Genomic DNA, 22,600 nt, shown 5'->3' with positions numbered 1-22,600 from the left:
AATTTGGTCATTAATAGAGTTTTCTCAAGCACTATCCACTGTAGGTACTTAGTAAACAGTGAGAGTGTGGGCTTCTTAGCAGACCTCACCCTACCCTATTAAGGAGGATGATTGCTGTCTCCCTTTCTCTTCCACCCCATTAAGACAACAACTTTTCAAAATGAATTTCTCTCACTTGACTTGTTTTTAATTTTCATGACTCTCTACTTTCTATACAAGACAAAGTCTTACCACTTACCCACTGAGCTCTGAAAGCTGACTTCCGTGGCCAATCGTTCCTCCGTCTGGGAACCCTGAATCCTTTTCCTTTTACCATCTTTATAATACTTGAATTTGAACACTTTATGACAGTAGGGTCAAGTAAATAAGATACATTGGGTTCAAAGTCTGTTTCTCTTTGTGGATTCTTAGAGAAGACAGTAATTGGGAAAGACATCTTCCTAAGATCCAAGTTTTTCTGTGTACTTAAGTTACTGGGTGGGGCCAGGTATTACTAACAAGGATGTAATTGTTCCAAGAAAGCCTGACCTTGTGCAAAAATTGTAGCACAACTCACTGAGAGTTGTCATGCTCAAGTTAGATGGCTGTGCTTGATAATCTGACAGCCTGAGAATTGTGATGGGGCAAGTCTGAGGGGAGTCTGATTTTCACAGCAGCTGAAACACTGGAAGATTCCACACAACTTAAATAATGCTGGAAAAATATTACTTACCACTGGCAACCCAAGCATAGTATATAAGCTGTGCTAAGACAGGCATGGCAGGGGAAAGTTTATCCCTTTGAGCTCTCAACTGACTGGGAATCCTTGCTTTACACTTTCAAGAATTAGCAATTTGAAGATAACATTTTAATTTTTTTTATTATTTATTTATTTTTTATACAGCAGTTTCTTATTAGTCATCAATTTTATACACATCAGTGTATACATGCCAATCCCAATCTCCCAATTCATCACCCCCGCAATCCCCGTGGCTTTCCCCCCTTGGTGTCCATACGTTTGTTCTCTACATCTGTGCCTCAATTTCTGCCCTGCAAACCGGTTCACCTGTACCATTTTTCTAAGTTCCACATATATGCGTTAATATACGATATTTGTTTTTCTCTTTCAGACTTACTTCACTCTGTATGACAGTCTCTAGATCCATCCACGTCTCAACAAATGACTCAATTTCCCTCCTTTTTATGGCTGAGTAATATTCCATTGTATATATGTACCACATCTTCTTTATCCATTCATCTGTCGATGGGCATTTAGGTTGCTTCCCTGACCTGGCTATTGTAAATAGTGCTGCAGTGAACATTGGGGTGCATGTGTCTTTTTGAATTGTGGTTTTCTCTGGGTATATGCCCAGTAGTGGGATTGCTGGGTTATATGATAATTCTATTTTTAGTTTTTTAAGGAACCTCCATACTGTTCTCCATAGTGGCTGTATCAGTTTACATTCCCACCAACAGTTCAAGAGGGTTCCCTTTTCTCCACACCCTCTCCAGCATTTGTTGTTTGTAGATTTTCTGATGAAGCTCATTCTAACTGGTGTGAGGTGATACCTCATTGTACTTTTCATTTGCATTTCTCTTATAATTAGTGATGTTGAGCAGCTTTTCATGTGCTTCTTGGCCATCTGTATGTCTTCTTTGGAGAAATGTCTATTTAGGTCTTCTGCCCATTTTTGGATTGGGTTGTTTGTTTTTTTAATATTGAGCTGCATGAGCTGTTTATATATTTTGGAGATTAATCCTTTGTCCGTTGATTTGTTTGCAAATATTTTCTCCCATTCTGAGGGTTGTCTTTTCATCTTGTTTATGGTTTCCTTTGCTGTGCAAATGCTTTTAAGTTTAATTAGGTCCCATTTGTTTATTTTTGTTTTTATTTCCATTACTCTAGGAGGTGGATCAAAAAAGAGCTTGCTGTGATTTATGTCAAAGAGTGTTCTTGCTATGTTTTCCTCTAAGAGTTTTATAGTGTCTGGTCTTACATTTAGGTCTCTAATCCACTTTGAGTTTATGGTGTTAGGGAGTGTTCTAATTTCATTCTTTTACATGTAGCTGTCCAGTTTTCCCAGCACCACTTATTGAAGAGACTGTCTTTTCTCCATTGTATATCTTTGCCTCCTTTGTCATAGATTAGTTGACCATAGGTGCGTGGGTTTACCTCTGGGCTTTCTATCTTGTTCCATTGATCTATGTTTCTGCTTTTGTGCCAGTACCATATTGTCTTGATTACTGTAGCTTTGTAGTATAGTCTGAAGTCAAGGAGTCTGATTCCTCCAGCTCTATTTTTATCCCTCAAGACTGCTTTGGTTATTTGGGGTCTTTTGTGTCTCCATACAAATTTTAAGATTTTTTGTTCTAGTTCTGTAAAAAATGCCATTGGTAATTCGATAGGAATTGCATTGAATCTGTAGATTGCTTTGGGTAGTAGAGTCATTTTCACAATATTGATTATTCCAATCCAAGAACATGGTATATCTCTCCATCTGTTGGTATCATCTTTAATTTCTTTCATCAGTGTCTTATAGTTTTCTGCATACAGGTCTTTTGTCCTAGGTAGGTTAATCCTAGGTATTTTATTCTTTTTGTTGCAATGGTAAATGGGAGTGTTTCCTTAATTTCTTCTTCAGATTTTTCATCATTAGTGTATAGGAATGCAAGAGATTTCTGTGCATTAATTTTGTATCCTGCAACTTTACCAAATTCATTGATTAGCTCTAGTAGTTTTCTGGTGGCATCTTTAGGATTCTCTATGTATAGTATCATGTCATCTGCAAACAGTGACAGTTTTACTTCTTCTTTTCCAATTTGTATTCCTTTATTTCTTTTTCTTCTCTGATTGCTGTGGCTAGGACTTCCAAAACTATGTTGAATAATGAAGACAACATTTTTAATTGGTTAAAAATACATATGTTTATGATATCACTTATATATGGAATCTAAAATATGACACAAATGAACTTATCTACGAAACAGAAACAAACTCACAGAGATAGAGAAGAGACTGTGGTTGCCAAGCGGGAGGAGAGAGGCAGAGGGATGGACTGGGAGTTTGGGGTTAGTAGATGTAATTATGTATAGAATGGATAAACAACACAGTCCTACTGTATAGCACAGGGAACTATGTACAATATCCTGTGATAAACCATAATGGAAAAGAATATGAAAAAGAATGTATATATATGTATAACTGAATCACTTTGCTGTATAGCAGAAATTAACACATTGTAAGTCAACTACACTTCGATAAAAGAAATTTTTAAAAATATATGTTTATGGTGTTGTTGCAACATGAATTTTATCTGGCAAGTACTATTGTTCCCATTCATACAAGAATAGAATAAAAAATATTTATGGTCATCTGTACATTTTAATACATTGGTTAAGAACACCAGAGATCTGCTGCTTGCTAGCTGTATGACTTCATAAAGTTATTTTACTTCTAGGGGCCTTAGGTTCTTCATCAATACAATGGGAATAATAATAGTGCCCTCCCTACAAGGTCACTTGAGGATTAAATGAAATAAAGCTGTGAAGCAGCCACACAGTAAGCTCTTATTAAGCAGTAGCTATTATTATTATTAATATAGGCTGGGCAGGGCATAATAAATAAACACAGCCTCACTATAGCATTGTTCCAGTAAGAATCATAACTAAGAGCATTTCCTGTTGACTGGGTTGCAAGCACCATCTAAGCAAGTTTTGAGTTTGCTTCTGTATGGATCTAAGGGCACTGTGTTTTGCTATCATTTTAAAGATTTTTACATTTATTTATTTATTTTATTTATTTATTTTTGGCTGTGTTGGGGCTTCGTTGCTGCGCGCGGGCTTTCTCTAGTTGTAGCGAGCGGGGGCTACTCTTCGTTGCGGTGCGCGGGCTTCTCATTGCGGTGGCTTCTCTTGTTGTGGAGCACGGGCTCTAGGCACGCAGGCTTCAGTAGTTGTGGCACACGGGCTCAGTAGTTGTGACGCACGGGCTTAGTTGCTCCGCGGCATGTGGGATCTTCCCTGACCAGGGCTCGAACCCGTGTCGCCTGCATTGGCAGGTGGATTCTTCACCACTGTGCCCCCAGGGAAGCCTTGCTCTCATTTTAAAATGAACTTAGCAGAAGATTGATGTCTTCGTTCTGGGTCCCTCCAAAGCAGACCTGAAGATAAAACTTTGCATGCAAGTAGTTTATTTAAAGGTGATCTCAGGAAGCACAGTAAGGAAGTGAGATAGGGAAGGAAGGAAAGCTAATAAAGGATGTGTTAATGAACAGGTTACTGTGGGCGACTGTTGCTGTGGACCCTTTGACAAGCTCTGCGGAACACACCTCAGAATCAACTCATGCGGGGGAAGGAAGCTTGAGTATCTATCTACCAACTTCCCTCCATCATTGGTTAAGGGACACTCTTGGGGTGTTGACTCCCCAGCACTTCCAGCCTGCCCTGTGAAGGCAGAGTGCACTCTCTTGGTCTGGCTGTGAATGTCCAGACAGACACTCAGGAAGTCATTGGCTATACGGGAATTGTTTGCGGGTGACCTCTAGGCAGGCCAAGGGGATGTGAGTAGGGCACCAACATCAACTTCTACAAGTGGGTGTTAGGTGGTTAGGAAATAACGGTTAATTACTCTTAGGTGTGATAATGGTATTGTTGTTATATAGGAGAATGTCCTCATTCTTAAGAGATGCCTGCTGAAATATTTAAGTGTCACAATGATTGCAACTAACTTTCAAATGATTCAGCAAAAATAAATAAACATACTCACAAAGCAAATATAGCAAAATGTTAACATTTACTGAATCTAGAGTCTAGGTAGTGGTCTATAGATATTCATTGTACTATTCTTTCAACTATTCTGTATGTTTGACATTTTCATAAATAAAATGTTGAGGAAAAGTATTTAGTATTTATTGAGTGTCTGCTATGTGCTGAGTACTCAAAGCAATGGGGTTGCCAGTCCCATCCAAACCAAGATGGTATCTTTGTCATGAATTAGTAAGACTTGGCTTTTCAAGTCACTCTCCTGCCATCTGTGAAGAACTGTTTTAATAACTATACAATGGATGATGTCTATAAAACGAATGGTGCTCCCTTAACTCCACAACATTAGGTTGGTACCCTGGGGGATACAAAGATGAGCAAAACAAAGCTCCCGGTCTTCAAGCGTCTTACATTCTAGAGGGGTAACAATGATTAGGAGCCGGTTAGAGTGCATTTTCAGATTAAAAAACGTTATCATGGAGCCCCTTCTTGAGAGTCAAAGAAGTGACGTGATTTGTCCAAGACCGTATAAGTTGTCCCTGGAACATTCCTCTTTCCTATGACCGACAGAGAGAGGAAACCATTTCGCCATAAGTAGTTAAGCCCAGTAGTTAACCATTAAGCCTAAGTAGTTTGGCTGGTTGGAGTATTAACAGAGTCCAACACTCCACGTCCTCCACAAGTGGCTCAGGCCCAGAGGGAGAGAAGACAGGCAGCCTCAAATGTGGAAATTCCTGGGAGTAGAAACAGTCTGCTTCACATCAGGCCCATGTACTTCTGGGCAGAGGAGGGGGTCCAAGAACTGGCAGCCATGGCCATCTGATTTAAGTGAGCCCAAGAAGCACCTGGGGAGTCTCTGGGCACTTTCCTGCATCAGGAATCTCATCTTTAACAAACTCCCAGGTGACTGACATGGTGGTTCAGGGGTCTCATCTTGAGAACCGTGGACTATGGGACTAAGTATTGATGAGGGTGATGAAGGTAGAAGCCCCTCAGCTCAGGGTAAGTGCCTAGCACAGTGCCTAGTGCATGGTGGGTACTCAAGAAACAGTAGTGAAAGGAAGGAAGGAGGGAAGGAAGGAAGGAAAAAAGGAAGGGGGGGGGAAAGATGGGGAAGATGCCTACTCGGAGGTAAATTGGGTGCTCTGCCCCGGAAGAGAATGTGTACACAGGGCTGCCCCGTGGGAAAATGACTCTGCTGGTGCACAGACCTCACAGTGTTTCCTGATGTGTGAGAAAGAAGAACAGGGAGGGAAACAGACAATCAGGAGGAAAGACCCGATGGGCAGCACAGCTGACTGCTGACAAGTGCCATCCCCAAAGGCCTTTGAGCTGCAGCCTTCACATCTGCTGTCACCAAGCTTGATGTGACAGAGGCAGCAGCTCAGCAAATGGGTGGAGGGTCACAGGCCATCAGGGTCATCTGGCCAGGTCACTGGAAATACAACTGAGGGTTTTAATGTAAAAGAAAAATTAGAAATCTGGTAGTCACAGCCTTGCAATGACAGAGTGGTTCTTTGAGCAATGCAGGGACCCAGTGTGGTGCCTTCCCATCTAGAATCCGACACAGTATCAACTAAACTGCTTAAAGTTGGTCATGGAACTTCAGAATTTCCAGCTTGTAAACAGTAATTAATGATCCTCTAACTTCCCATCCTCCATTAGGATTCCTTCATCCCCAAAAATCCTAGACCTTAAATCAAGACCTGAAAGGTCACCTGTCTGGGGTTGCCAGATTTAGCAAATAAAAATACAAGACACCCATTAAATGTGAATTTCAGATAAGTAACAAATAATTTTTTAGTATAACTATGTCTTGTGCGCCTACTATCTGTTAATTTATGACAAAGCCAATATTTGGAATATACTTATACTAAAAAAAACCTTTATTTATGTGAAATTCAGATTTAACTAGGTGTTCTGTCTTTTATCCGGCAACTCTACTTCTGTCTAATCCTCCTGTTTTTTAATAGGTAAGGAAGTGAAGTTCAGAGACGTAAAGCGACTTGTTCAAAGTGACACAGGGTTAGAATCTATTCAGTATTCCTCGCTGCCACACTGTAACCTTTTCCAAATGCCTTACTTCAGAGTTTCTTAACTTGGCTTCTTGAACCACTAGGGATGAATTTTAGAGTGTCAGTAAAATCCCTGAATTTTAGGCAAAAACATGTGTGCGTGTGCGAGCACGTGTGGGTATTTTTCTGGGGAGGTCGTCTCTGCTTTTTCAATTAGCTTCTCAAGAGTCAAGATTTTAATAAAATATTAAAATATACTCTTTCAGGGACTTCCCTGCTGGCACAGTGGTTAAAAATCCACCTGCCATTGCAGGGGATATGGGTTTGATCCCTGGTCGGGGAAGCCCACATGCCGCGGAGCAACTAAGCCCGCGAGCCACAACTGCTGAGCCTGCGTGCTGCAACTTCTGAAGTCCACGCGCCTAGAGCCCGTGCTCCGCAGCAAGAGAAGCCACCGCAACGAGAAGCCCTTGCAGTGCAACGAAGAGCAGCCCCCGCTCGGCGCAACTAGAGAAAGCGCGCGTGCAGCAACAAAGACCCAACGAAGCCAAAAAATTTTTTAAAAATAAAATAAAAAAATAAAACATACTCTTTCACAGTACTACGTTCTGCTTTCAAAATGCAGAACATCAATTACTTTGGGCTGAAATCACATTTCTGCTTCCCCTATATCCCTTCATTCCCTGGCACAGCACTGGGTCCAATCATGCTAGGAGATGGGTAGATTTTGAGTGCAAGTATATGGAAAAACATCCACTACATCTTCTACATGCCATGCAGTGGAAGCCATCTTACCCTCCACAACCTACCTATATCAAAATGCAAAATTCCTCTTATCTATCCTATATTTTCCTTCCTCCACTTCTTAGACTGGCAACCCAGAGTTGACAGGTCAGAACACCTTTCAGAGGATAGGTAGGAGAAGGTTGCAGTGATGTGACCTCTGAGATTGACCACTAGAGGTCCCTTCTTATCCACAGTGATTCTGAAGTTAGACTTTGCTGGGGGTTAGAGAAGATATTTCCTTGGACAAATGGGGCAGATCTCTGCCTGTTACAGGCATAACTGGCGTATTCTGTATCAAGCAGTGGGGAAGTAGCCATGTGATACAGCAGGAATGATGCAGAATGAAATGGCTTCCTAAGAAGAAATTGGATAATGTCTTCCAGTGTCAGGCTCGAAGGCAGAGTTTTAAACAGAAGCAGGGGTCTGGAGCTTCCTCCTCAAACAAAAGGAAAAAAAATGAAGGACATTCCACCACTCACCAACACCTGGCAAACATCCAATTTCCTTCTGAGTGTAGTCTGGCTCCAGGGGCATATTTACTGGAAGCTAATGATGCTTCTGCTGGAGACCCTCATTTGCACAGGCTCATTCTAAAGGCCCTGACCTCAGTAGCTTTATATTTGTAATTATATTTGTAATTCTTTTCCTTAAAGAAGACCCCTGAGTATATAAACATTAGGCCCCGTAGGGCTTGGATCTAGCCCTGTCTGGCTCCAGGATACAGGATTTCAGGAAGGAAGGAGGTGGGGGAGAGTTTCAAAGTCCCTGGAGAGTAACCAGAGTTTTCTGTAGGATGAGGAAGAGATTCATACATGTGCCAAAAAACCAGACAGCAACTTAATTTCCAAAGAATTGTAACTGTGAGGGCACCAGAAGTGAGGGGGCTCCCTCTTGCCTGCTCAGAGCTTTCCTTGGCCAGTAGAAGTTTGCCAAATCTTTAGGTGAACTAACAAGCCTGTAGCATCCTGTTGGCTCCTTTCTGAATAAACAAATGGTCTTGCCAACCATTGTGTAGATTTCGGAGGAAAAAACCAACCAAACAAAACTCTGGTTCCAGGATTCCTGTGAGCCGGGATAAGCCATGAAGTTTACAAAGGATTAAATAATCAACCAGGGTTGAATGAACAATTCTGTTTGGGACTTATGGATTGGATTTTGGAATAAAAGTTAAAGCAATATCCACAAATTTAGAAGCAGATGAGTGTAAGGAGTTGTTTCTGTTTCTGAAAGAGAATGGTGCTGGAAACCTGCAGCCAGCAACGTGGTGGAACTGCTAGTACCGACCAGTAAGAGCTGCCTCTGCACTTTTCTTCTCGACTCTGCATTCAGTGACTTCAACTTGGCACATTGAAATTGGCCTCATTGGGAGCATTTACACCACTGAAATTGGCAACCGTTACAAATCAGGGCTCTCCTCTCCAGGACGGGCTGTTAGACCTTTACCAGCACATTGCTGCCTGCACCCCACCCCTAAACTACCCTCCCCCTCCTGCCCCACCCCACCCACTGACACATCACAGAACCTGCAGGCACATCCCCCTGCATATTTGTATATGTGTAGACACACAGAGGATCATATATGTACACTTTGCCCTTTACGGCCAGCTTGGATGTCAGCAATCCTCCTTGCTCTGTCGTGCCGACATCTTTAGTGTTTTTCTACTAATTATATCCTGATCTCACACAATGATCTCTCTCTCTCTCTCTCTCTCTCTCTCTCATTCACAATTGTTCTCTCCCTTACATCAGGAGGCCCTCAGTGCCTCAGGGATTAAAGTAGCCAATTGTGAAAGTTCTGAGGCAATAATACTGGTCAGGATAGCAGATTTACCTTAGCTATCCATAAGTGAGCAGTAAACATGACACGAATATCTGCACAGTATCATCCAAATGGAAACCGTGTTAATACTTGGTCAGTGTTCTTTCACAATGCTCAGTTTTCACCACTGTACGTCCCGTTCTTGTAGCACTCAGAGAAATTTGAGATGAGCAGCTTTGTGTCAGATGGACAGAAGCAGGCAAAGAAAAGTCATGTGACTTGCTCAGGCCAGTCAAACCCAAGAACGGATGTCACCTCTCAGCCTGAAGACCTCGAGCTACAAAATATTACATGGGCGACAAAGGGGAGGGACTGACATTTTTATGCCTACTTTATGCCAGGTACTCCTGTAGTAAATAGTCATTATTCCCAATTTCCGGACAAAAGAACAGAGGCCCAGGGGATTTAATCTATTCAAGGATATGTAGCTAGTAGGTAGTAGAATATTTTGTTGATAATTAAAAAATTTTTATATCTAAGAAAGTGTGTGTACATACATATCCTAAATCCACTCCCCAAAGGAACTCTTTTCAGACTTTTACTGTTTCTTCTGGTAGTCATCTTAATGTCTCCATCTTTAACCAATAGGCTTGTTAGTAGAATAATGAGTACAGTGGCTTTTTTTAGTTTAGTATTTTATGTTTGTATCCTTGATACCTAGAACAGTGCTTGGTACATCATAAACATGTGTTGAAAAAATATCATTATTTCTTTTTTTAAATCCTTTTCCACTACAGTTTATTATAAGATATTGAATATAGTACCCTGTGCTATATGGTAGGATCTTATTGTTTGTCTATTTTATACACAGCAGCTTGCATCTGCCAAACCCAAACTCCTAATTTATCCCCCCCCCTTTCCCCTTTTATAACCATAAGTCAGTTTTCTATATCTGTGAGTCTGTTTCTGTTTTGTAAATAAGTTCATTTGTATCATATGTTAGATTCCACATATAAGTGATATCATATGATATTTGCCTTTCTCTGTTTGACTTACTTCACTTAGTATGATAATCTCTAGGTCCATCCATGTTGCTGTACATAGCACTAGTTCATTCTTTTTTATGGCTGAGTAATATTTCACTATATATATATATATATATATACACACACACCATATATATATATATATATATATATATATACCGTATATATATATACCATATATATATACATACATATATATATACATACCATATATATATACATATATATACACACACACATATATATACCACATCTTCTTTATCCATTCATCTGTCAATGGACATCTATGTAGCTTCCATGTCTTGGCTATTGTAAATAGTGTTGCTGTAAACACTAGGCTGCATGTATCTTTTTAAATTAGAGTTTTCTCCGGATATAAGCCCAGGAGTGGGATTCCAGGATCATATGATAACTTGATTTTTAGTTTTTTAAGGAACCTTCGTACTGCTTTCCATAGCGGCCACACCAATTTTCATTTCCACCAACAGTGCAGGAATATCATTTCTTGATTTATCAATTGACCTCCTGCTGTGAGAGAAAAGGCTCTAGTGCAGTAACAGCATCTCCCTTTCATCTCCCAAACTGCTTCCTGGTAAGGTTTTATCAATATTTTTAGTTCTTCAGCTGGTCATCTTGTAACTCTAAGTAATGGATGTACTCCTTCATTTCTTGTTCCACAACTACAGATAGTATCTTTGGACCCCAGTGTGAGAGTCTTGATCTCAGTGTAGGTCTGCCTGACTTGAGGACCCAAACACTTTGTATTCCACACTGAGCCTCCCACACTGACCCCTTCTGGACCAGTGAAGGTCCCTTTGCCTGATTTTGGTATTTTAAAATAATTGGCACTGGTAATGGATTATGAACAAGAGGCATTCTTGGGCCAGTGTATACCAAGATAGAACAGTTTGAAGATAATGGAGTAAGTTTATCAAACTAAAGTTAAATTTAGATCAGAAGCATTCAGAAAAATGTGCATGGTCCAGAATTTTGACAGTAGGTTATAAATTTGCTGAAACTCTCCTGTTCCTTAAGGTGAATTCCTGCTCTTTCCACAAGGCTGGACTTGCATAGGAATACTTTGAGCCTAAGAAACTGGTGGATACCTTGGATTCTCCACTGCTCTCATCGGCACAAAATGCCCCAGAAACATCCCCTGTGTGTGCCCTGAGGCAAGTTATTTCTTGGTATGCTGTGAAAAGGAGAGTGGGAGCTGAGCATAGCCCTGGCATAGCGTGGGTGTGGGTTTCACTAGAGAAGGTCATTGATACCATAGAGCAGAGGCCGTGAAAGGAAAACAGACATGGCCTTTGTTTCCCAGGGCCCTCTGGCTGGCATTGCACACACAACGCAAACACTGTGCACGTTGGTGCTTGATATGGGTTTTTTGTTTGTGTCTATTCCCTGCCTACTTTCAGAAGACAGCTTTGCTTATCTTTTATCTGCACTTCCTTGTCCCTGGCAACTCCCACCCCTTGTTCTTAAAGGTACCTGCTGGCTCTGCATATCTGAGTTAGACAGGGACTTGACCTGCAGATCGTAAACCTATCAAGCCTTTGGACTTAGGCAGCACCCATGGCAGATGGCAGGAGAGCTCAGGGTCCCACAACCTCCTGCTAGTCCTGCTACCCGAAGAGAACCCCAAGGACTAGCCCCTGCCCTGATGTAGCCCCACCCCTGCAGTTCAACAGGTACATCCAGCTCACTGCAGATTGCCCCATAATCTGGATACAGCCAGTCAGCCCATCCTAGGTCCTCACCCATTACCAGTGGGAACCTGGCAACGTTTGCTATAGCTTTTTGCCCTATACTTAGAAACAATACCTGCCCACTAGAAGAGAAGTAGGAAGTAGTGGGGCAGCTCAGGTCATAGCAAGACTAGATGTGAATTGCATACATTTAGGATCTGCACTTGGACAAAGCCACATCTGTAGTTAGGATTAGATTCAGTTAGGAGTAACAGAAAAATCAAGACATGGCTCAAACCAAAATGCAACTTTATTTCTCTTTCACATATAAGAAATCCAAAGATAGTCATCCCAGGATTGATGTGGTCTGCCAGAGTGTCCTTCTTTCATGTTGTTTCATCCTGCATAGCTTCTACTCCCAAGGTTAACTCAATATGACTGCTAGAGTTTCAGTCATTACATGCATATTCTAGCTAACATAAAGGAAAAAGGCTATAGAAGGGTATACTGCTTTCCTGTAGGGCCACTTCCTCAAAATTGCTCACACCATCTACTTGTATTGCTTATACCAACTATGCTTATATTTCATTGGCCAGAACACAGTCACATGACCACATCTGACTGCAAGAAAACTGACCATTGTTGTCCTTTTTCCTGGCAGCCATGTGCCCAGCTAATAATTGAGATTTTGTTACTAAGGACAAAGAGGAAAATGGAGATTGGAGGATGACCAACAGTCACTCATCCCTGGTAAAGCAGATCAATAAAAGACTCACTGCCCTAATTCAAGCCACTCTTATTTGGGTTGACTGGCCGAAACAAAAAATGCCTAAAGTTTGAAAGCCTACTTCCAATCCATAACGATGGAGAATCCTCTCAGGTCAAACCCACTCTATTGCTGATTCAGTCAGGTCAGACCAACTCTATTTGAGGAACTAGGATGAATCCATTTCTCAATGTATCCCAGCTGAAATGGCATGCTAACTGAAGACAACCTTTATCCCTGCCATGGGAAGGAAGAACAATAGGTTTAGACCTCTCCCACCAAACAGCCATGCCAGCTGAAGGGGGCGGGGGAATACCCACCAGCTCTATAATACACGTGTACCCACGGACACTGGACTTCTAAATGAGGTTTTGATTTAGACCTTACACCCATCTTCAGCAACTGACATGGCTGGTCAAGGTTTGGCCTCCTGGATCACAGAACACTGAGAATTCAGCCCATGCCAAATGGAGGAGTAGAGAGCTTCACTGACCAAGACCTGGTGAATTGTGTGACACCTGGTCCAAGTAAAACCACACCCACGAAGTATATGGATACTGTGGCAGGCAGCCTCTGAGAGGGCCCTAATGATCCCTACCTCCTGGTCTCCATACCTGTGTGTAATCTCCTCTCCTTGTGCATGGGCAGGACCTACTGACTCATTTCTAACAAATAGATTAGGGCGGAAGGGATGGATGTCACTTCTGAGATTAGGTTACAAAAAGACTGTGGCTTCCGTCTTGCTGGCCTTCTCTTACTCTCTTACTTACTCTGAGGGAAGCCAGCTGCCATGTTGTGAGATGGCCTCGGGGTGGGTGGAGGGGCACGTGGCAGTGGACGAACTGCCATCTCCAGCCAACAGCCAGGGATGACTGAGTCCTGCCAACAGCTGCCCAAGTGAGCTTGGAAATGGATCCTTCTCCAGTCGAGCCTTGAGACAACTGCAGTTCCAGCCAATAGCTTGACCACTGCCTTGTGAGGAACCCTGAGCCAGAGGCACCCAGCTAACCTGCACCCAGATTCTTGCCCCACAGAAACTGTGAGATCATAAATGTTTGTTGTTTTATACTGCTGAGTTTGGGGATAAGTTGTTATGTAGCAATAAATAATTAATTCAGCTTGTTTATATCTTCTTAAGAAATTCTGCTGGTTTATTTTCAACTTAAAACTTGTTGCTATATCCATCTTGAAGTGACAGGTTCAGGCCATGCAAGACTGTGAACACAGAGCCGAGATAATCCACTTGAAAATAGAGAAATGTCTCTGCAGGCATTATGAGTGTAACAAAAAAATACCAAAAATCCCTTCCTTTATTTAAAAAAAAGTGTGGGAGCGACTTTCTTCAGCAGACAACATGTCTCCACTTAGAAAAGCAGTATCTTGTTTCTTCTCACTAAAAAGACATTCACTCAGTGGTTGTGACCTGAGCATATTTACGATCTTCACTCTTTCCTTCATCCTTGATTCAAGGTCAGGGTGCATGTTGTCTGCTAATCATTCTCTAGGAATGAAGCAGAAGATTGGCATTCAAGTGCAACCTTTCTTTGCTAAACATATGGCCGGGTTTCCATCAGTACCGACTCCAACATATATTTTCTCAGAAAATAATTTTTGTAGATGAAAAATTTCTTCTCCCATAACATGCATCTGTAGTGATAAATAGAATTAAATGTCATGGAGCATTTTCCCCTCATATATGTAGCACACGTATGTCAAGGGCTGATTTGTACATAGCATATCAGCCGTTTCCTTCCTATGCAATGGGAAACAGCTTCCAGGATGCACACATGATAGTAATTGCTCTTTCACATTGTATGCCATTGAATTTTTGCAATTGCCTAGACTTTATAAAGGACTTTTGTTCACTATCTCTTCAAGCATAAAATGTGTCATTAGCTTCGTAATTGGATTTATACCTATTTGGCAATAGAATGATTTACAGCCTTATTTTGCTGAAGAAGGGTAGATTTCATTACTATAGCAATGATGTTGCTATAGTTTGATATTTTCTGTCTGCCTTTAGAAACAAAATTCTTCAATTTGGAAAGTATTGTGTTGTTCTTTTTTTTTTTTTAAACGAAGATGCTTCACGCTCCTCTTTCTTTTTTTTTTTTTTAATTAATTAATTAATTTTTGGCTGTGTTGGGTCTTCGTTTCTGTGCGAGGGCTTTCTCTAGTTGCGGCAAGTGGGGGCCACTCTTCATCGCGGTGCGCGGGCCTCTCACTATCGCGGCCTCTCTTGTTGCGGAGCACAGGCTCCAGACGCGCAGGCTCAGCAATTGTGGCTCACGGGCCCAGTTGCCCCGCGGCATGTGGGATCTTCCTAGACCAGGGCTCGAACCCGTGTCCCCTGCATTGGCAGGCAGACTCTCAACCACTGAGCCACCAGGGAAGCCCTATTGTTGTGTTCTTATTCTAGAAAAATATTATTTCTTTACTAGGCAGGTCACTTTTGTTTGAAAATTACAATAAAAAATCAAGGGTAGCTTTATGCTCATATATGAACAAGTTCATAATAAATAATACACTGAGGAATAGAGATGAATAACTTGCTAGCCCAGTAATATCCAATTTTCAGATACTCATCATCCCTTTTACTATTTGCACTGTTATCTTTTGCTTACTTGTGCAATTTAATCGTATTTTCAGATGCTTATTCTATAACACACAGAATCATACTCTATATTTTCACTAGAGTCCTGTTCACTATTTAACTTTATAATGCTATTCTGATTTATGGTATCACATTACCGTATTAATGATTTGTTAAAAAAACTTTAATAATAGGTGTATTGATATATAATTCACATAAAATTTGCCCTTTTAAAGTGTGCAATTCAGTGGTTTTCAGAATATTCATAGTGTTGTGCAACCATCACTATCTAATTTTAGGATATTTTCATCACTCCAAAAAAAACCCTGTGCCTCTTAGTAGTCACTGCCTATTTCCCCCTTCCCTCCAGTCCCTGAAAACCACTAGTCTACATTCTGTCTCTATGGATTTGCTTATTCTGGACATTTCTTATAAATGTAATCACACAATATGTGGTCTTTTATGTCTGACCTCTTTTACTTAGCATGATGGTTTCAAAATTCATCTGTGGTGTAGCATGTAACAGGACTTCATTTCTTTTGATGGTCAAATATTATTCCATTGTATGGATATACCACATTTTGCTTATTCATTCATCAGTTCATGCACAATTAGATTGTTTCCACTTTTTAGCTATTGTGAATAATGCTTCTATGAATATTCACGTACAAGTTTTTGTGTGGACTATGTTTTCATTTCTCTTGGGTATATACCAAGGAGGGGAATTGCTGGGTCATATGGTAACTCTATGTTTAACATTTTGAGGAACTTTCAAAGTGACTGCATCATTTTATGAACCCACCAGCCACGTATGAGTGTTGCAATGTTTTGACATACTTGTCATCATTTGTTATTGTCTGTCTTTTCTATTTTAGTCATCCTAGTAGGTGTAAAGTGGCATCTCATTGTGGGTTTTCGGTGATGGCTTTATTAAGATATAATTCACCTGCATACAATTCACCCATTTCAAGTGTACAATTCCATGGGTTTTAGTACATTCACAGTTGTGCAACCATCACTACAATCAGTTTTGGAACATTTTCATCATCTCCAAAAGAAACTTGGTACCTTTTAGCAATTTCATTGTGGTTTTCATTTGCATTGCCCTAATGAGTAATAATACTGAGCATATTTTCATGTTCTTATTGGCCATTTGCACTTGTTCTTTGAAAAAATGTCTATTCAAGTCTTTTGCCAAATTTTCACTGAGTTATTTTTCTTCTTATTTTTGAGTTGTTAGATTCTTTATATATCCTAAATACAAATCCCTTATCAGATATATGATTTGCAAATATTTTGTGGGTTGTCTTTTCACTTTCTTATTTATTCATTTATTTTTATTTATTTATTTATATTTTTTCTGTTTCTTTTTTCCCCCGTGTCCTGGCTCTTGAGGATAGAACCGGCAGACTAGAAGCCGCCGGTACCGAAGACATGATGCCAAGGGGGCCAGAGCCTTACCTCTTTCCCTCTACTCCCTGCATTACGGGGACCAGGACCGCAAGCCCCATCCCTGCCAAGAAATGAAGGGTGCCTTTTCACTTTCTTGATACTGTCCTTTGAAGCACAAATTTAAAAAATTTTGAATAAGTCTAATTTACCTATTTTTTTCTTGTGTCATAGGAATGCAAGAGATTTCTGTGCATTAATTTTGTATCCTGCTACTTTACCAAATTCATTGATTAGCTCTAGTAGTTTTCTGGTGACATCTTTAGGATTCTCTATGTATAGTATCATGTCATCTGCAAACAGTGACAGTTTTACTTCTTCTTTTCCAATTTGTATTCCTTTTATTTCTTTTTCTTCTCTGATTGCCGTGGCTAGGACTTCCAAAACTATGTTGAATAATAGTGGTGAGAGGGGACATCCTTGTCTTTTTCCTGATCTTAGGGGAAATGCTTTCAGTTTTTCACCATTGAGAATGATGTTTGCTGTGGGTTTGTCATATATGGCCTTTATTATGTTGAGGTAGTTTCCCTCTGTGCCCACTTTCTGGAGAGTTTTTATCATAAATGGGTGTTGAATTTTGTCAAAAGCTTTTTCTCCATCTATTGAGATGATCATATGGTTTTTTTTTTTAATTATTTATTTTTATTTATTTATTTGTTTATGGCTGTGCTGGGTCTTCGTTTCTGTGCGAGGGCTTTCTCCAGTTGCGGCAAGTGGGGGCCACTCTTCATCGCGATGCGCGGGCCTCTCACTATCACGGCTTCTCTTGTTGCGGAGCACAGGCTCCAGACACGCAGGCTCAGTAATTGTGGCTCACGGGCCTAGCTGCTCTGCGGCATGTGGGATCTTCCCAGACCAGGGCTCGAACCCGTGTCCCCTGCATTGGCAGGCAGATTCTCAACCACTGCGCCACCAGGGAAGCCCAATCATATGGTTTTTATTCTTCAGTTTGTTAATATGGTGTGTCACACTGATTGATTTGTGTATATTGAAGAATCCTTGCATCCCTGGGATAAATCCCACTTGATCATGGTGTATGATCCTTTTAATGTGTTGTTGGATTCTGTTTGCTAGTATTTTGTGGAGGATTTTTGCATCTATATTCATCAGCGATATTGGTCTGTAATTTTCTTTTTTTGTAGTATCTTTGTCTGGTTTTGATATCAGGGTGATGGTGGCCTCATAGAATGAGTTTGGGAGTGTTCCTTCCTCTGCAATTGTTTGGAAGAGTTTGAGAAGGATGGGTGTTAGCTCTTCTCTAAATGTTTGATAGAATTCACCTGTGAAGCCATCTGGTCCTGGACTTTTGTTTGTTGGAAGATTTTTAATCACAGTTTCATTTTCATTACTTGTGATTGGTTTGTTCACATTTTCTATTTCTTCCTGGTTCAGTCTTGGAAGGTTACACCTCTCTAAGAATTTGTCCATTTCTTCCAGCTTGTCCATTTCATTGGCATAGAGTTGCTTGTAGCAGTCTCTTAGGATGCTTTGTATTTCTGCGGTGTCTGTTGTAACTTCTTTTTCATTTCTAATTTTACTGAATTGAGTCCTCTCCCTCTTTTTCTTGATGAGTCTGGCTAATGGTTTATCAATTTTGTTTATCTTCCCAAAGAACCAGCTTTTAGTTTTATTGAGCTTTGCTATTGTTTTCTTTGTTTCTATTTTATTTATTTCTGCTCTGATCTTTATGATTTCTTTCCTTCTGCTAACTTTGGGTTTTGTTTGTTCTTTCTCTAGTTCCTTTAGGTGTAAGGTTAGATTGTTTATTTGATATTTTTCTTGTTTCTTGAGTTAGGCTTGTATAGCTATAAACTTCCCTCTTAGAACTGCTTTTGCTGCATCCCATAGGTTTTGGATCGTCGTGTTTTCATTGTCATTTGTCTCTAGGTATTTTTTTATTTCCTCTTTGATTTCTTCAGTGATCTCTTGGTTATTTAGTAACGTATTGTTTAGCCTCCATGTGTTTGTGTTTTTTATGTTTTTTTTCCCTGTAATTGATTTCTAATCTCATAACGTTGTGGTCAGAAAAGATGCTTGATATGATTTCAATTTTCTTAAATTTACTGAGGCTTGATTTGTGACCCAAGATGTGATCTATCCTGGAGAATTTTCTGTGCGCACTTGAGAAGAAAGTGTAATCTGTGGTTTTTGGATGGAATGTCTTATAAATATCAATTAAATCTATCTGGTCCATTGTGTCATTTAAAGCTTGTGTTTCCTTATTAATATACTGTTTGGATGATCTGTCCATTGGTGTAAGTGAGGTATTAAAATCCCCCACTATTATTGTGTTCCTGTCGATTTCCTCTTTTATAGCTGTTAGCAGTTGCCTTATGTATTGAGGTGCTCCTATGTTGGGTGCATATATATTTATAATTGTTATATCTTCTTCTTGGATTGATCCTTTGATCATTATGTAGTGTCCTTTCTTGTCTCTTGTAACATTCTTTATTTTAAAGTCTATTTTATCTGATATGAGTATCACTACTCCAGCTTCCTTTGATTTCCATTTGCATGGAATATCTTTTTCCATCCCCTCACTTTAAGTCTGTATGTGTCCCTAGGTCTGAAGTGGGTCTCTTGTAGACAGCATATATATGGGTCTTGTTTTTGTATCCATTCAGTGAGCCTGTGTCTTTTGGTTGGAGCCTTTAATCCATTCACGTTTAAGGTAATTGTCGATATGTATGTTCCTATGACCATTTTCTTAATTGTTTTGGGTTTGGTTTTGTAGGTCCTTTTCTTCTCTTGTGTTTCCCACTTAGAGAAGTTCCTTTAGCATTTGTTGTAGAGCTGGTTTGGTGGTGCTGAATTCTCTTAGCTTTTGCTTGTCTGTAAAGCTTTTGATTTCTCCATCGAATCTGAATGAGATCCTTGCCGGGTAGAGTAATCTTGGTTGTAGGTTCTTCCTTTTCATCACTTTAAGTATATCATGCCACTCCCTCTGGCTTGTAGAGTTCCTGCTGAGAAATCAGCTGTTAACCTTATGGGAGTTCCCTTGTATGTTATTTGTCATTTTTCCCTTGCTGCTTTCAATAATTTTTCTTTGTCTTTAATTTTTGCCAATTTGATTACTATGTGTCTTGGCATGTTTCTCCTTAGGTTTATCCTGTAATGGACTCTCTGTGCTTCCTGGACTTGGGTGGCTATTTCCTTTCCCATGTTAGGGAAGTTTTTGACTATAATCTCTCCAAATATTTTCTCGGGTCCTTTCTCTCCCTCTTCTCCTCCTGGGACCCCTATAATGTGAATGTTGTTACATTTAATGTTGTCTCAGAGGTCTCTTAGGCTGTCTTCATTTCTTTTTATTCTTTTTTCTTTATTCTGTTCCGCAGCAGTGAATTCCACCATTCTGTCTTCCAGGTCACTAATCCGTTCTTCTGCCTCAGTTATTCTGCTATTGATTCCTTCTAGTGTATTTTTCATTTCAGTTATTGTATTGTTCATCTCTGTTTGTTCTTTAATTCTTCTAGATCTTTATTGAACATTTCTTGCATCCTTTCGATCTTTGCCTCCATTCTTTTTCCGAGGTCCTGGATCATCTTCACTATCATTATTCTGAATTCTTTTTCTGGAAGGTTGCCTATCTCCACTTCATTTAGTTGTTTTTCTGGGTTTTATCTTGTTCCTTCATCTGGTACATAGCCCTCTGCCTTTTCATCTTGTCTATCTTTCTGTGAATGTGGTTTTTGTTCCACAGGCTGCAGGACTGTAGTTCTTGCTTCTGCTGTCTGCCCTCTGGTGGATGAGACTATCTAAGAAGCTTGTGCAAGTTTCCTGATGAGTGGGACTGGTGGTGGGTAGAGCTGGCTGTTGCTCTGGTGGGCAGAGTTCAGTAAAACTTTAATTCACTTGTCTGCTGATGGGTGGGGCTGGGTTCCCTCCCTGTTGGTTGTTTGGCCTGAGGTGACCCAACACTGGAGCCTACCCGGGCTCTTTGGTAGGGCTAATGGCGGACTCTGGGAGGGCTCACGCCAAGGAGTACTTCCCAGTTCTTCTGCTGCCAGTGTCCTTGTCCTCACCGTGAGACAGAGCCACGCCCTGACTCTGCAGGAGACCCTCCAACATTAGCAGGTAGGTCTGGTTCAGTCTCCTGTGGGGTCACTGCTCCTTCCCCTGGGTCCCGATGTGCACACTACTTTGTGTGTGCCCTCCGAGGGTGGAGTCTCTGTTTCCCCCAGTCCCGTTGAAGTCCTGCAATCACATCCCGCTAGCCTTCAAAGTCTGATTCTCTAGGAATTCCTCCTCCAGTGGCCGGACCCCCAGTTTCAGAAGCCTTACGTGGGGCTCAGAACCTTCACTCCAGTGGGTAGACTTCTGTGGTGTAAGTGTTCTCCAGTTTGTGAGTCACCCACCCAGCAGTTATGGGATGTGATTTTATTGTGATTGTGCCCCTCCTACCATCTCATTGTGGCTTCTCCTTTGTCTTTGGATGTGGGGTATCTTTTTTGGTGAGTTCCAGTGTCTTCCTGTCTATGATTGTTCAGCAGTTAGTTGTGATTCTGGTGTTCTCGCAAGAGGCAGTGAGAGCACGTCCTTCTACTCCGCCATCTTGAACCAATCTACTACTAATCCTTTTTTAAATTTTGGAAATATGGTGCACTGTGATTTGAGGTATTTGAGGTGGCTTTGGGCAAACTAATAGAAATTATGGAGAGACAGTGGTTGGAGCACTCCTCCACACCAAACCATCCTTTAGCATACGTAATTCAGACATACCTAGGTTCAAATCCTGGCTGAGCCACTTAGTTTAGCCATGGGGCTTAGGAAAATGGCTTCGTTTTTCTAAGCCTCAGTTTCTTTGTCTAGAAATTGAAGGCATAACAGTACCTTCTTTACAGGGCCACTGTAAGAGTTAAAGGGACAATGAACATAAGGAGAATAAGACAGTGTTTGGGACATAGTAAGCATGAACAACTGGTGGCTATTGTTCGTATTTCTCTGTCACCCTATTCCTTGGCAACCAGATCCTTTTCCTTGGACTCAACCACAGTCTCTGTTTTTCACTCTAGCTTTTGAACCATTTCTGGCTCCCAGTCTTTTTTCATATTTCAACCCCCAACCAGTGCCAGTGTTTCTGAACTTGAGTATCTGATCCACTCAGAAGCAGCACCGCCTCATATTGAACTTGGGATTGGCCATGTTATTGGCTGAAAGCTGTCTGACTTAGCAATGCCTCTCCACCCCTGTTACAATTAGCCATGACAAGTTGGCATGAGACAGGGCAGAACAATGAAGTGCTATAAGCACAGGCTCTGGAGTTAAACTGCCTAGACTCCAACCCACCCACCTCTACCATTTACTAGTCAGTGACGTTGGGGAAGTTGTATAATCTCTGTGCCTCAGTTTTATCTTCTGTAAAATGGGAATAATAATATTATTTTAGAGATTACGAGGATTAAATAAATGTATGTAAAGCATGCAGAACAATACTAGGCAAGGAGTAAGCTCTGTAGTATTTGCTATTATTGTTGTTGTTATTACTTTATCTATTTACCTATCTGTCTATCTATCTATCATCTATTTTAAATCCGGGACTCAAACCCAAGCATTGACGAATGAGGACACAAGGCGAGAAAACCATAACTGGCAACTAAGTTGCTAAGGTCAGACTGTGCCCAGTAGAAAGACTGGCTCAGGCCAAACAGTGCGTTCCTGACGTTGGCCTCCTGGTAGGAGAGGGACAGGGTCAGAGCAATGTTTTACTACAGTGGGCTCCAAAGGGGGTACCTGTGCTCTTTCCTGAGTGTACATTAGA

The 22,600-nt window shown here is 40.9% G+C and overlaps 1 non-coding gene across 1 annotated transcript; it reads right to left on the bottom strand.

Moving 5' to 3' along the window:
• Nucleotides 1-16,769: 16,769 nt before the first annotated feature.
• On the bottom strand, nt 16,770-16,923 carry LOC133081063 (small nucleolar RNA SNORA57). Its single transcript, XR_009698732.1, has one exon. It is a non-coding gene; the product is annotated as a small nucleolar RNA SNORA57 (small nucleolar RNA).
• Between the last annotated feature and the right edge of the window lie 5,677 nt (nt 16,924-22,600).

The sequence above is a fragment of the Eubalaena glacialis genome, chromosome 19, assembly GCF_028564815.1.
Source record: "Eubalaena glacialis isolate mEubGla1 chromosome 19, mEubGla1.1.hap2.+ XY, whole genome shotgun sequence".
Classification (NCBI taxonomy): Eukaryota; Metazoa; Chordata; class Mammalia; order Artiodactyla; family Balaenidae; genus Eubalaena; species Eubalaena glacialis.
The sequence above is the reverse complement of the archived record's forward strand: the minus strand, read 5'-3'. Positions and strand labels throughout refer to the sequence as shown.